This window comes from Rhinolophus ferrumequinum, chromosome 27, assembly GCF_004115265.2.
Source record: "Rhinolophus ferrumequinum isolate MPI-CBG mRhiFer1 chromosome 27, mRhiFer1_v1.p, whole genome shotgun sequence".
NCBI lineage: Eukaryota > Metazoa > Chordata > Mammalia > Chiroptera > Rhinolophidae > Rhinolophus > Rhinolophus ferrumequinum.
The window spans coordinates 2,737,321-2,753,871 of record NC_046310.1 but is presented as its reverse complement, the minus strand read 5'-3'; positions in this window follow the sequence as shown (position 1 = coordinate 2,753,871).

Below are 16,551 nucleotides of genomic sequence, written 5' to 3'. Positions count from 1 at the left end.
CTTCTCAAACTTCTTACTCCTACGTAAAAAGTATCTGCAAATATATTGCAAAAATATGGCTACCTTCCTTTCAAGATCCATATAGACTTTTGGTAGTATGAACATACACTTTGAATAATAATAATTATTTTTTTATTTTTTAGATTTGTGTAACACCTTTCCACTAGAGAATATTGTTTTGGTTTGAGAATTTCCATATTTTCTATAAACAGAGAAAATTATTCTCCTTTGTGGCAAGGACTTGAAAAAAGAATAATTCCCAAACAGGTCTCATTAAGACAACAAACTCTGCTTCTGTCCCAAGAGCTTCTCCCTCTGAGCATCTTGCCACAAATCCCATCTGTTTTCGACTGTGGGTGTAACAGTTAAAACAATCTTCTACGTTAATCCATAGCGACAAGCTAATTTAGCAGACATGTTAAAACAATATGCTTTTCTAAAAGTTGGCTTGTCAGAGTTGATGGAGTTTGACTAAGAAACATGATAAAGGAAGATCTAGCCATTAAAACTAATGTTTACCTTTGCGATTAATATCTGTAAGAGTAAGGAAAGGAACCATCATAAACAAATGATTGAAAACGGGTAACATGCTCTTAAATGCTCATTTCACGTGAAATGGCCCAGCACTTAAATTTATCATCAGTGAAATAACAGGATCAGGCTCACTTGTGCTCCTGGTACTATGCTGGATTCAAAGAAAAATGTCTTGAACTTCCTCCTCTTTCTCTGACCTCTTCCCATAAAGCATAAGGGTGACTACGCACCCAGAAAGTCTATGGCTATTTTTCAAGCCAACTAAGCATTTCATATAAACAAACCTTGCAATTCTTTGCCCGTCTTTGGGTAAAACCTTGCTGGAGTGTGTTATATGGGATCGTGTTTGAACATCATCATTACTGTCTGCCTTCAAAATTGTCTGAGTGAACGCTATAAATTTTAGACATGCAGAGAACAGGGACTATCTGCAAAGCCAAGAGGAATATGACAAGTATAATAAGATTTATTATTTGAGTCGTTTCTAGTGTCACAAAAGGATTCCAGGCAGAACGTTTGCTCACGTCATTTGAAAATGGAAGAAATAATGCCCACATTGCCTGTTTGGATCGAAAAACATGATTAAGTGTTATAAGCATGATTAAAGTCTATGCGTCTGGCATTGTACAAATGTCAGGATGTTTTTATAATATCTGTAATTAAGTAAAACAAATCAAATAATGCTAAATGTTTTTAAAAGTCTTTTTAACTGGATTATTTTAACTCCTCGTTTCCACAGCCAAAGTTTAGGTGTGTCCTGGGAATTTTGGAGTTTTGGGATATTAGCCGGGACTGTATTTAGGTTGGGTAATTTTAGCTCAAAGTGTGAGAAATGCTCATCTCAGTCTGACTTAAATAGCAGGGTGTTTATCAGTTCACAAAGCAATCAGTCCCGATGGCCGTTCCATTCCTCTGCTTATTCTCAGATCCTCAGACATGATTCCATGCAAAGGAGCGAAGGGGACAATCTCTTCCTGTGTCTTTATAGGAAGTGATGAAATCTTTCCTAGATTCCCCCTCTGACAAGAACGATGTCACACCCCCCAGTCAGTGCCCCTGAGAGTAGGGTTCCCGTGGCTGTTGTAGACAAACCAGGCTCTAACTCTGCATTTGGGAGGGGCCCCGTGAACAGAATGGGGATTCTGCCAGAAAGAAAGGGGATCGGTAGTGAACGCTGGGTGAAAAAACAGCAGAACCCACTGTACTGGAGTCTGGGTTCTTGGGCCTCTTTTCATTAAATTGCAATTTACTTATTTACTCATTGCCTTAATTACTTCATGTGTTTATTATTTCTCAGAGAGTGACTCTTTCTTGGACTTGAGATTCCTATTGCCAAGGTTCTGCTTGACATCACACGTGTGATTCCCTACTGCACACAGTGGATTCTGGATTCCTCATGTGGCATTCAGAACGCCGCACAACTTTATGCTCAGCCAAAAGAGTCGTGGGGCTCTTCTCTACATGATAAGCCCTTACTCTGGGACTCTGCCTCTCTAGTGTCCACTCCTCAAAGTGCAGTTCCAATCGTGTGGCCTTCCAGTAAGTTCAGCAAGGCTTCCTCCATCTCCTATAGAGCAAAGCTGCTTCATTTCCCCGGAAGCCTTCATTTATAGCACTGATGAAGGATTGGTCACATCTGCCTCCCATTACAACGCTCTGTGGAAATGTTCTGTCATCTCCCACCACGTTTCGATCTCCTAAAGACAGGAATTATGTTTTATTCATCTTAAAACTTCTGGGACCAGCAGACAGTCGTTAGTCAACAACATGTGCTAAACGGAATGGAACCATTTATTTGTTCTCTCTGTTGTCCGGGGACTCCGTTATTATACACGGACCCTTCCATTGACTCCTTGTGTGAGTGTCCCCGGGGTGCCGTAACAGATTGCCACACACGCGGTGGGTAGCTTACAAGAACAGGCATGTGCTCTCTCCCAGCTCTGGTGCCTGACTCTAAAATGGAGGTGTCGGCAGAGCTGCAGCCCCTGGGCGGTGCAGGGGGAGTTCATTCCTCGCCTTTTCTGTCTTCTGGTGGCTGCCCGATGTTGCTTGGCTTGTGGCCACATCACTTCCGCCTCTGCCTGTCTTCACATCACGCCTCCTCTTTAATGCTGGTGTCAGCTCCCCGTGGTGTAAAAGTGCAGCACACACAGTTATGTCCAGTGCATAATACTCGATAATGACCGTGGACGACCATGCTACTGGTTTATGTACTTACTGTTAGCGTTATTGTAGAGCCTACTCTTCCTACTTACATATAAAAAGATGTTTGCTGTGACACACTATGCCTGAGACACCGGCAGCAGCCTCACCATCTCCTGTGTACCGTATCCCTTGATGGTGCTTGATTTAGTCTTGCGTCTGTGCAGTAACGTGCTGTATCATGGGCTGCATCATACAGCCTGGGTGTGCAGGAGGCTGGAGCACTGAGGTTTGTGTACGTGCCTGATATTTGCACAAGGATGAAATCGCCTAATGACACAATTCTCCAAAGTCTCCCTGTCGTTACGCGGGGCATGACCGCGTTGCTAGCCTACAGACAATTCCTAGCACTCTCTCTCCATCGCACATACCTCCCTTTCCACCCCACGCCATTGCTTATGTGGGTCGTTCCCTGTATGGACAACCCTGCCACCTCCCTCGCACCCGTTAGAAGCCTCTTATTTTCACCAATCTAAGGCTAGCCTCCCTTCCTCCAAGATTTTCCTTACTTTGTCCTTCTCGGCATCATGGTTGCAAGTCACCACATTATCAGCTCACATTCTGTTGTTGTTGCGATTGTCACTTCTCTCCGTTTTCTATCTCCTCTCCCCCACAACAGTCTCCGTGTCTATCATACTGCTTGACACTTAATGTTTGAAAATCTTTTTCTTGCGACATGAATACCTGTGAAGTCCACCCTGAGTGAGGAGGTGAAAACAAAAGCAGGAAATATCAGTCTCACCACCCTGAGATCAGTGGAGCAGCTGAAGAGTTTCCAGTGGTGAGAGTCCTGCTCCCTGCAACCTGCCAACAGCAGAGACACCAGCAGGGACACTCGAAGCAGAGGGGAGTGGACAAGAGGGATAAAAAGCACTTCCCCATATAGACTTAGGAAACATCAATTCCATTTTTTTATAACAGATTTTGGTGCTGGGTCAAGGCCACCTCTTTTAGGGTGGTGCTCTACACTAGAACAATAAACTGCCATAGGTTTTTTTTCCCCCCCTTGGTCATATCTGCAAAAAAAAAAAAAAAGAAAGAAAAGAAAAGAATGCTCCGCCCCTGCACTGCCCGTTTGGCAAAGGAGGAGGTATGCTTATGCAAAGCAACACGAATGGACAGGGGAGAGCGCCCAAGGGGAGAGGGATCAAAACACGTTTGTTTCTCAAGCCAAGAGATCAAGGTGGAAGGTGGGTTGTGAAGTTGTAGTTCTCTGGCTCTGGGTACAGAAGAATCCTGTCTGGGGCTCATGCAAATGGTTCCTGAGCCTTGACCCAGACCTGCTCTGTGAGAATCTGCGGGGAGGAGAGAGGGAGAGCAGGAATCTACATTTTAAATTTTTAAGAAAAATCAGGAGGTTTCCTATCCAGCAGGTCTGAAGACCATGTTTTAAGAAATAGCATGAGTTTTGGGAGACAAATAAACCCAGTTTAGTCACATTCTAGCAGCCTGGACTTAATTACACTAAAGCCTCAGTTTTCTGTCAAAGGAAAGTAATATCAACTCATCTCATGGGGCTGGTAGGAAGTTTACAGCGATAGAACCAGTGTGGTGTCTGGCACAGGGTACCTTTGGAAGTATTTAGTTTTGGCATTTTAGAAAAGGTAATGCATGGATCTACCTAAAATAATCCTCCAGGTGAAGTGCCATGAGTTGGTGCAGTCTCCCACAGACCTGCGTGTGCACTAAAAGGTCGAAACGTCTGTTTTTTATTTCTATATTTGTGGTGATGCAAAGAGCACCCTATGTTACAAAATTACCTGGGGAGACATAATCTGCTTATTGTAAGCATCGCCGTCTATTGTTTTCTTCTTCTCACTTTTCATGGAAATAATAGAGCTGAGAATTAGTTTCCAGCTAGACAGTAACGATTTCTAGCATCACACTGGTTCAGGACTGTCGTTTCTTTAATAATATAGAATTAAGGTGATATCCTGGAAGAGCACAAATGTCTTCTAAGAAAGATAAATCCAAAAGTTAATAAAAAAATTGATCCCAAAGCACTCTTCTTTTTAAAAACCCATTAGGACCTCATTGTTACATGATTTTATGCAAACCACTAATGCTGTAAGAATGCCTCATCATGAAACACTAATATACAAAACCCAACTCTTGGAAAATCGGTAATTTTGACAAAGGTTGAAATTCTTTAGAAATGTAAGACAAGTTTAACTTCAGATAGTTCTCCCTAGTACATTTAACATGACAATATTTCCCCAAATTCAATTTATAACATATTTTCATGCACCTTGCTTTTATAAAATATGGCATAGCTATATTTAATTTTTCAGCCTATACAGTCTCGTGAATAACAAAGTGGAATTTTACTCTCTGTCAGATATAGTAGTATTTTCTTTTATTTGATGTCTCTTGCTGTGGTCTTCAAGTTTCAAATACTTGTCTTATTTTTTTATTTTTTTATTCGGTCTTCGGCTTCATCATTACTCATTTCAGGCTCGGGGACCACAGTGTTTTCAACTCATCTTCACAGGAAGCAACTGAGTCCCGTTGGCCATTTTAATTATTTTCCCGGATGCTTTCTATTTTGATTTTTAAAAATAAAGTGACAGAATGTGACACCTTCATTTTGCTTTTTAAGGAATTTTGACAAAATCTTTACCTGACAGATTATTTCTTAAATATTAAAACAACCCAACTAATTATTAGGTTGATGAAAAAATAATTGTGATTCTTGCAATTATTTTTAACCTGTTAACCCACAATGACTTTTGCACCAACCTAATACATTTATTTCACAAGTTAAAGTATAAACAGCAAGAATGAATTAATGCCATTCAATCACATGTTTTCAGAACTTGCTTTCTTATAAGGATATTCAGCCTGCAAAACAAACTGAATTTGAATATAAATTCATAAACTCAGAATGTTAGAGTTGGAAAAGAACTTATCAGTCATCTGAGCCCTATTTTTACAGGAAAAATAATTTTAAAATGCCAGCATGTTATTTTTGCCATTTATTTTTTCAGCCTCACTGTTTATGGATATCCTCGTCAGCCCAGCTATTAATAGTAAATCCCCATCAAGAGAGCTAAGACAGTTTTTGGCTATTTCCAAATTGTCACTTCCTTTGCATTGGTTCATATTATTAATCTTCAGAAATACATTTTCTCTGTTTAGTTTGATCTGATAGTTAGATATTCTGACAGCAGATGTCATTCACCTTCAGTATTTGCATATCTATTTAAATGAGTAAAATATTATTTAAATAACAAATATTAAGATAGCTTAGAGATGACAAATGAAACGTAATTTAAAATGTCTTTAAAATAACCCTTTTTTGATAATAAAAGTGGTATTTGTTCATTTTGGAAAGTTAGCATAATGCATAATAGCAAAAAGAAAATAAATTTCTAAGAATAATTACACAATCTTGAAAAAAATAAAACCTTTAGTAGCCATATATGTATATATGTATATGTGTATATATATATATATATATATGGAGAGAGAGATGGATATATAAAAATATATTTGTTCAATATTTTTGTGTGTTTATGCACACATTAAAAATACTTTCAACTTTAAAACGTTGATACATGTGTACCTTGAATTATTGACACTTTTTCTTTCAGTTACAATGGACCATAGTTTTAGATACTACCATCTAAATCTAAATAATGGAAGTCAGACCTGAATTTTCCCTGTTATAGTAGGGAGTTAAATTCTTGACCAAGGGCCAGACGTCCATTTTGTTATATAAATAATTACAAGCATCATATTAAAACTAACCAGAAAAAATATATCCATACATTGGTTATCATAAAATTTTCTACTGCATCTTTATTTAATGTAAGGAGACATTGTGGATTGATTTTGTTTAATAATACATTATCATCAATTAGAAGGTGAAGGTTTTATTTATGTACTTTTTTTTTATAGCCACAAATGAGTAGCTAAATGAAAACGAACACCTTCATGAAGCACATAGCATTCAAGAAGAAATTTTAAGGTTTTAAAAAGATTTCATGAGAATTAAAGATTTAGCGTCGTTTGTTGCTTTTCATAAAAATCTTTATGTAAGTTGATTTTACTCACTTATTTTTCCCACTGAAATGTTTTTCATTAAAAATAAAGTTTCCTGAAATATTCAAGATACGCTTTTACCCCACATTGCTTGGACAATCACATTGGTTTTTGTGCCAAGATATTAGAAAAGCTTTGGAAGTGAGAATTGCAGGCCGTTTCCTTGTTCCTCTACTTGATTCTTCACTTTCATCAACATTTTCTAGACACTTCCACCAGTTTATCTTTTACCTTCTTCTCAGCATGAGGAAATCATTTTCCTCTCGGATGGTTTCTTGATCAGTCTCCAACTTGCTTTTTCATCCTTTCTGCTATTTCCCCAGCTTTCTTCTATTTCTTGGCTGAAAAAATAATTTAGGAATAGGTTGGTTCTGGAGGCCTCTGAAGAGGCTTTTAGAATTTCATGGCAAGGTTAGACTGCTGTCATACCCACATCTGGCCACCTCGCCAACCCAATCTGGTCATTAAATACCCAGGAGTGGGTAACTCAGGACTAGTGATTGGTGAATAATGATACCCAACTTCAGAGGGTACTCAGTGCGGAGAGATGACAATACCCTCGAGGCCATTTCTTTTTGCTCTGAGGTTTCTTTTCTTGAGAGGAAAAAGCAGCAGCATTTTGGGAAAGAAATTGCAAACTATCTGTGAAAACAAAGTGCCTGTAAGACAAAATTTCCAGTGTGATATAGAGCGGTGCTGGGGACTCCGAGTGTGCTCTTCAGAATAGAGTTCTATGTACAGACGTGGAAATGATGTTATAAATAAATTTAGGAAGTGAGGGATCTAGCGGACATCTGAGAAGGTCTAATGTGCACATCAAAGGAATTTTGGGTCATATCTCTATAAACAGAACCCTATTGCACTGGTTATATAATTAATCATAATCTTAGGTTTAGAGGAGAATTGAAGGCCATTTAATGAGGAGAGCCAGGCCTGTGAACAGTGAAGCAATTGTCCTAATTCATGTTTAGTAGATACTTTTACATGCTAGCGTTGGCCTTAGAACCTGCGTCTCCTGTCTTTTAGGGTGTTGCTTTCCTCCATAGCAGTTTTAAACATATAGGAAAGCACGCACTCCATATTACTTTTCTTCAGATTTTCCTTCTTGCGCCTATCCAAATTCTCCAAAGGTTAATCTGCTCCTGACTCGGCATTGTCCAAATTAATCTTTTCAGTTGTCTACATAACATAGCCATTAAAAATGATGACTACCAAGTAAGACAGATTGGAGTTTAAATCCATCCGTGCCCCTTTTTAGTCAGGGGCCCCGAGGGAGTTAATTTTCATCTCCATACGTCGCTTTCCACATCTGGGAATGCTAGACAGTAAGAGCTACCTTATCTATCGGATGGCCTCAGAGGTGTATGCATTCTGTGCTATAACCCTTACGACTCGATATTGTTGTTGTCTGTTGTTGCCACATTACAACACAAATGATCTCTTCAGTAGAAATTAAAAGCCAGAGTATCATGAAAAGAAAAAAGGTTTGATCAAGATCAAAAACTCTGCCGTGCAAACTTCAGTTACCAATGGAAATCTGCGGTGATGTCTTTGAGTGTGAAGGGGAACACTGCTGCAGCAATTGGACCGAAAACCTTACGAAGACCCCTCAGCCCTCCAGGTACCCAAGGAGGCAAGCTCGGTCGGCCGCAGGTGCCCTGGACCCAGACTCCAGCAGCGAATCCCTGGATCATGCGAGGTTTCTGCAACGTGGCACTCCATGCACAGGGTAGAGAATGTGACGGAAAGAACCCTCTGAGGTCCCTCCCCGGCAGCCCCTGAGCAAAGTGAGGTGGAAAACAAAACAGAGAGTCTGCGTGATAATCCTCAGCAACAAATGCTTCGTGAAAGGGCTATTTGCTTCCAACGTGGGAAGCTGTGCCAAAAATGCGCCGAAGGCAGGCAGGCTGAGCCAAGTTAGAACAGAGTACAACATTTGTCATACCTTTGTAATTCACACAGCGGCACAGTCAGCGCGACCACAGGCTGTCCAGATGGTGGCCATCTGACTCTTTATAGCTGTGCTCTGTGTTTTCTTTAAAGCCCCCTTTCCTCTCTGTGTTCCCAGACACTTGGCATTCCTCTTGAAGTGGAACCCAAGCCGAATGAAGAAAAACGAGTCTTCTTCTCCATTTTCAGGACAATGCTCTTTAAAAGAAATCTTTTGAAACATACAAAGTCCTTGATTAAATTTACATGGCAGCGAGGAAGTTCAGCCAAATGATGGATGGTCTTGGTCTCTAGCAGGATCGTGGATCCATCACTTACAGGTCCTGTGAGCTCAGGCAAAAGATTTCATCTGTCCGTGCCTCAGTTTCTTCCACAGTAAAATGGAGATAATAACAATACCTGTGTCATAGGATTAAATGAGAGTCACGTTTTTAAAGCATTAGCCCTTGTGCTTGGTGCCTAGGAAGCACTCAATAAATGTTAGTAGTTCGTGTGATGGTGATATTTTAAATTTTATTTCTGAGACTGTGACTTCTCATGAGTTCCATAGACAAAAGCTTCTAAGACAAAGAAGATAAAGGTAGAATAATTTTTTATCAATTTTTTGGTAACTCTGCCATTTGCCAAGTATTGACGAGGAGGCAGCTCTACGTGTGTGATCTAAGGAACACGTATGTGTGTATGTCTATACCTTGGCACTGGGACTGGGTGCTTGAGAATTCCTCTGTGTCACATGCGAGGTGAACACGCCCTCCTGTGTCACAAGCCAGTTTTCTCCATTATACTCAGATGAGCCTTGTCCATTCTCCATGAAGAGGAAAGTGTAAGAAAAACCTGGCTCGAAACTCTCCCTCTTGATAGGAAGGGTGAGGTAAAAGCAAAAAGTCGTGCTGACACTTAAGGCATCGGTCAGAATCCATTTATGCATCATTTTATATTTTGAGTTTGTTTTCATTAAAAAAAAACGATGCAAGTGAATCATAAAACTCAACTACCATTTCGAATGAACATCCCCCTCACCCAAGAAAATGGATCTCACCCTGGACGTCAGGTGCCAATGGGTTGTTTTAGAGAAAGTGAGAGAGGAAACAGGAGATGTTTTCTGTTGGTGGTGTTAAGTGTCAACACATTTCAGTGGGTAGCGTAAGGTCTGACAGCACAAAAGATGAGCCTAGCCAGTGACACACAGGGCAAAACAACAGCTGGCATTGTTTTAGGGAGTGGAAAAATAATTAATGTAGAATAAAACGATGCTGAAAAACATTTGCATTTGCACAGAAAATATAATAATGCTCCTCCCAGAGTTTTAAATATATGGGCAAAGAGAAAACTGAGGTGGTCCCAAAAGAAAAGTAATCATCAGCATGGCTTGGGGCTCTTATACGAGATTCTGACTCCCCACAGTACCCCTGAAGGTTGTGAGTCTAAAGAAAAGCCCAGCGTCTTCTAGTTTGGGGACCACTCCCCCAACTGTACCATGCTTTCTTCTTACTCGGTCTCATGTCTGTCTCTCAACTTCTTTGTGGGGTCTTAAAACACAGAGCCATCTGGGGGTCAAGATTTGTGTGTGTTGTCAGAATGGAAGCTAGTAGAGGTTTCAATGTGACACCATGGTCATCCGCACTGTGGAATCCTTGTTCTTCTCAGTGGATGTGAAGTAACAGAAGATCATCAAGTGCATTCTGACTCTGTGTCAGACACGGTTCCATGTACTTGTGATACGGAGTGAGTACAATAGGAACAGAGCTGATGTTTTAGTAGAGGGAGGCGGGGCAAATAAATAAATACATAGATGATATGAAAAAAGTTAAGGCATGGCGAGTACTAGAACGTGTGTACATGCGCGTATGTGATACGGTTAAATAAGGTAGTTAGGGAATGCTTCCTTGAGCTTTTATTTGAGCAAAGATTTGAAGGAAGTGGGGGAGCTAGCAATACTGATATTTGGTGGAAGGAAATTCTAGGCAGAGGGAACAGCAGGTGCAAAGGTCTAGAGATGAATGGGTTAGTTTCATGCAGCTGCTGTAACAAATTTCCTGTTGGCTGAAAATAACAGAAGTTTGTTCTCTCACCGTTTTGGAGGCCCGAGTCCAAATGTGGTTATCACTGTGATGAAATCATGGTGCCTGCAGGGCCATGCGCCCTGCACAGGCTCCAGGGGAGGCTGTTCCTGGCCCCCTCTGCTTCTGGTTGGTGGTTGCGGGCCTCCTCTGGCTTATGGCTGCATCTCACCACCCTTGAAGTCTAGTATCTTCAAATCCCTCTGTGCTCCATCTACACATCATTGCCATCTCCTCGTTGTGTGTGTGTCTAATCTCCCTCTGCTTCCCTCTCCTCAAGATCCATGTGATTGCATTTAAGTTCCACCCAGAAAACCCAGGATCAACTTTCTATCACAAGATCCTTAATCATGTCTATGATGACTTGGCCACATCCGATAACACCCACAGGTGCCAGGGTTTAGGACATGAGCATCTTTTGGGAGCCACTTTTCAACCTACCACTATATGGATGTGCCCAGTGTATTTCAGGGACATCACAAAGGTTAATACATATAGACAGAGAAGAATAAGCAAGAAGGAAAGTATAAAGAGATGGAATCCAAGGGGCAATACCTCACATAAGGTCCTGTAGACTGTTGTAAGAACTTGGCCTTCTGTGTTGAGTGAGACAGAGAGACACAAGATGGTTTGTGCAAAGATGTGACATGTTACGACTTATGTTTTGACAGGATTATTTTGGCTGCCGGGTTGAGACTAGTCTGTAGTGCACAAGGAGAGAAGCAGGATCAGTGAGAAAGTTTTGAAAATAATCCAGACGAGCAATGATGGTGGCTTGTGCCAGGGTGATGAGAGGGGTGGGATCCTGAACATGTTTTGAAGGATCAGTGGATGGATCAGATATGGGGTCTGAGTGAAAGAGAAGTCAAGGATGACCCCACGATTTTTGGCTGGAGAAACTGCAAGGATGGAATTGCTATTAACCGAGATGAGAAAGGCGGGTTTGGAGGAGACCAGGACCAAGGTTTTGGACATGTTAAATGTGAGAGGCCTATTATACTGTTAAGAGGAAATCTAAGGGAGAAATTGTTGCTAAAGATATACATTTGGGGATCATCAGCATGTATATGGTGGTGAAGAGTAGGAGACTGGTGCAATCCCCAAGCTCGGGAGTGTAGGTGGTGCAGAAACCTGATGCAAGGACTGAGCCCTGGGGCGTTCCATGGTTGAAAGGTTGAGGGAAACTAGCCAGTGAGACTGAGAAGCCACTGGTGTGGTAGGAAGAAAAGGAAGAGTGGTGTCCAGGCAGACAAGTGAAGAGAAGGTTTCCAGAAGGAAGTGACAACTGTGCCAAGTGCATCTTGTAGGTGAAGTAACATGAGAACCTGCGTGGGATGAGTGTGAAGGAGAATGGGGGGACATGACTGGAGAGACGGAAACTGACGGAACTTTTGAGAAACACCTTAGGTTGTTTCCATATCTAGGCTATTTTGAATAACACTAATGAAAATAGGAATGAGGATATCTCTTCAACATCCTAATTTCAATTCCTGTGAATATATACCCAGAAGTGGGATGGCTGGATCACATCGACATTCCATTTTTAATTTTTTAAAAGAAACTCCATATTGTTTTCTATAGTGGAAATTGGTGAGTTACATTGGCCTATATTTGGATATAAAACCAACCTTGCCTCCCAGGGATAAATCACACTTGGTCATGATGTATTATCCATTTTATAAATTGTTGAATTACATTTATAAACTTCTCTTTAGACATTCTGCATCTGTATTCATGAGGGGTATTGGATATTTTCTCTTGTAATGTCTTAGTAGTTACATAATCCAAAAATATAAATACAACCCACTTACATTTTTTTCTGATAGCATTTTTAAAAATAGTGCTACCTATGTGTTATATACAACTTATATATTTTTTTATATATCTTGTCCACATTCCTTTATGGTTTTAAGACATATTTTTAAATGCTTGCTTCATATTACATGGAGTGGGTATATTATAATTGTACATTTTCCCTAATGTTGGCATTTCCTTTAATATATTGATATTATAAATATTATATGAAGAATGTCTGAGAGCACATCCTTTCCCACATACATAGAAGTAGAAGCATAGCACAAAATTTGTGAATTTTGTATAGTTTACCAAATACCCAAAACAAAAATGGTTACAATGGAATTGTGGACACAAATCACTAGATGTGCCTTTTTCAGTGCACTGGGGAACTATGGCAAATTTCCTTTTGTTATGTGGGGAAGACTTGCTGAAAAATCTTTTTATTCTCTAGCTACTTTATAAACGAAACGGAAAATAGATTACTCCTCACTAAGGGGTTGGGTAAGATGTTTTAAAACTCTTACGGGTTTCCTCTTAAGGATGTTTTCTAGGGATGTCACAAATTTCTATGGCATTTAAGGAAGTTTACCTTGCTTTTAGGTAAAACAAAATTCATGAATTTTCTGGGACAGTGAATGAAATAAGGAAGGTCACTAACAAAAGTAATAGATTTTAAAGAAAAGGATATGTAATTTCGATCCCATTGTATCATTTTTCTTCTCTGCTTTTACAAAACCCTCTTCAATAATGTTTTAAATGTCTCTATCTCCGCCATATTGTTGAAAATCAAGACAGTTTTTGAAAAATCACCACGTAAATGTTTGAAGTAACATATGTTGTTGTTGTAGTATTTAATACCATAATTGATTGGATATAACACTTATGGATGAGCAATAGCTCCTATTACAATCTTGAGAGATTTTTATAAATCTGGCACCGCGTGTTTTTCCCTAATCAAAAAAATGTCACTTTGAAAGGCTGTGGTAATGATAATTTTGCCAAAATCATGTATCTCCTCACTGTGAAAAAATATTTTTCCAAAGGTTTAATGGCAGGCAATTGTGACAGCTATGAGAACACATCTCAATGACCTCCCACTACGGGGATGATAACTGACCAAGAGCCCCAGCTGCTGCCCTCTGGGATTCGCTGCCATGTTTGCGCTGCTTAGCTGATGACGGGATATGACAGGGATATGAAAGCATGCCTTCCAGTAACAGACGTGGGGCTCCTCCGATGGCCAGCTTTGGCTCAAGACTACCGACCGTTCTTGCCAAACTTTCATCAGATTGCATGGCAACCTAGGATGCTTTCAGGCAGTCAACCCTTCCTCCTCTCTCCTCCTTCACTTCTTCACCTGGGATCAGCTTTCAGTCACTGTCTGTCAGCTCTTCTAGCTCCGCCCACTCTCTCACGCAGGCATTTTTCTTTATAAAACTCTTGCACTGTTAATCTCATCTTTCTATTACTTCTCAGAAGATCCAGACTAGGACTTCAATATAGAAAAATCTGAATTAAAACCATAACCAAATATAATTTATATTGTTTACTGAAAAACTAAAATTCTAGCCATAATGTTAAATCTAGGTGTGAGCATATAGAGTGCATGATCCTAGGGCTTGTATCTGGTCTGAGTGTGACAGATAAATACATCCAATATTATCTACCAATTGTGGTCTTGTGGTTCCGATTGAAAGCATACACTGAATGTCAGGCTCAGCAGAAGGAATTAAAATAAAATCTTTTTGAAGGGCCAAAAAATTAGCACAATCAATGAATTTTTTAAGAGCCTGTTTTTCTCTCTCCTTAGATCACAGAGCGTAGGGTGCAGATAGATGCGTTTAAATATTTTTCATAAAATAATCTTTGTTTTGTGATGCGATGCCATTGAAACATAATGGGGATTGCATACAATAGGATATGGCAAATTATTTAGGAAATAATAGCAATTATCACAAGAGGTGTGTTGCTTCTGACCGAGTGATGCCGTCAACTCAGTCAGCAGGACCGGTACCCAGTTCTTCTCTGATCCCGATAATGGTTTGCCCTGAGCCACTTGAATCCTCCTTCCTGGTTCTCTTTATAACCATTCACAGTGATTGACAAGATGGCTGAACAGGGTGTGGCCCTGGACCTTTTCTGTTGACATCTCTGTCTTGCCTCGAGAGTGCTCACACTATGACTTCCTTGTCATTGATACTGTGCTCTAAGCAGCTAATTAAAAAGGTCACATGAAAGAACTATAACACAGAGACTGATAATGTTTGTCTGGAAAGTGGGGCGCTTTATGGACCTTCTCTCTCGTCTTTGGCAGGACACGTTTCTCCTGCTGACCCATCAGAATTTCCTGGCTTTGCCGCTAGGCTAGGCAAGACTTTCAGAGAGGTAGTCCACGCTGAGTATAAAATTAAACTAAATGTTTTTTAAAAGAACAAAGTGATTTTTGAGTATACAGATTATTCACATTTTTCGTTAGTTTCAAAAAAAAATTAATCTAACCATCCGGCTTTCACTGAAAAGTATAATACAATTTTAGTTTGAATTTTAAGCCGTGTGTGGAAATGCTCTTTAAAAGCAATGTACGATTTTTACTTCAGAAGCTCACTTTTCATTAATAATTTTATTCTAGAATGACAATTAATATTACTATTATTAATTGATGATAATGATAATTAGCCATAAAGAAATGTCTGGCATTTTCCTTAATATGTCATAGAATAGAAGGTAAAATGGGAGGTTCGTTAACCTAGAAGTGCCACAGAGATAGTTGTTTCTCATCTTTTGTACTCAAAATAAAGAAGAATGATTTACAATTCTAGGGACAATTCTGAAAATAAAAGTCAATTAAGCGTTAAAAGCTTTTTTTGAGCACTCTGTTGGCGCTCCTCTCCATTTTCCAGTCACACCTGTCTTTTTTGGTGTCTTCTAATGCCATGTATCTCCTTTCCTCTGGCCCCCAGCATTCAGAACTCACAGTGGCGTGGGAGGGGTCGCTGAAGCGTCAGGGTGGCTTGTGGGGAGCCCTGGTGCCCTCATGCCTGCACTGCCAGGCGCTTAACTGGCTCAGCTAGAATAGCTCAAGGCGAAGCCCTCCAGAGCCGAGACTCAAGTTGCATTAGCCTCAGTGACACTTTTTAACGTTGATGCTATTTTTCTCCCTGTTTTTCAAAAGTGCTCAGGGATTTGCAGAATGGTGCATGGAACTCAATTCCAACTGTGTACATAAACCTATTTTAAAAAGACTATGTAAAACAGTTAAAAGCACTGCACATTGCACTCTGTAATTTGTTTGCAAATTTATTTCTTCTTCTGAAATGTACATACTGCCTTCCTGGGATAAATCACACTTGGTCATGATCTATTTTCTAAATTGTTAAATTCGATTTGTAAAATTCTGTTTAGACATTTTGCATCTGTGATCGTGAGGGATATTAATGAGAATTATTTTCTCATGGGTATATGTATATATGTATATGTATATATACATAATTAAAGAAAGTACATACTTTTCTAGAACAGAGAATCTTTTGAGCATTTCAGGGCTCTTTATAACTTAAACTATTTAACTTATAATTAAGCAGGCGTTCAAGGAAACACGAAAGACCTTTATGTTTGTCCCAAGAGGTACACTTGCTACCGTTCTAAACGAGGAATACCGGTTGTAGTCACCAACAAGTGTTTATCACTTTGCAGCTTCATATTATTTATTGCTGAATTGTTTATTGCCTGTGTCCCCAGTGTGCATGCTGGTTCCAAGACTGGGGCTTCATTTCTCTTTTTATTACTATATTATTTCTTGGGAGTCTCGAATGGTGCCTGGCACTTTTGTTGAATGAAAAAAGAAAAGAACGAATTTTAAAAGTGTCAGTTACCGTATTTTGTCATGTAGAATGCTCACCCACGTGTTTGGCCCAAACTTTCAGGGAAAAAATATCTTTCATTTTAATTTTTTAATTCAAATATT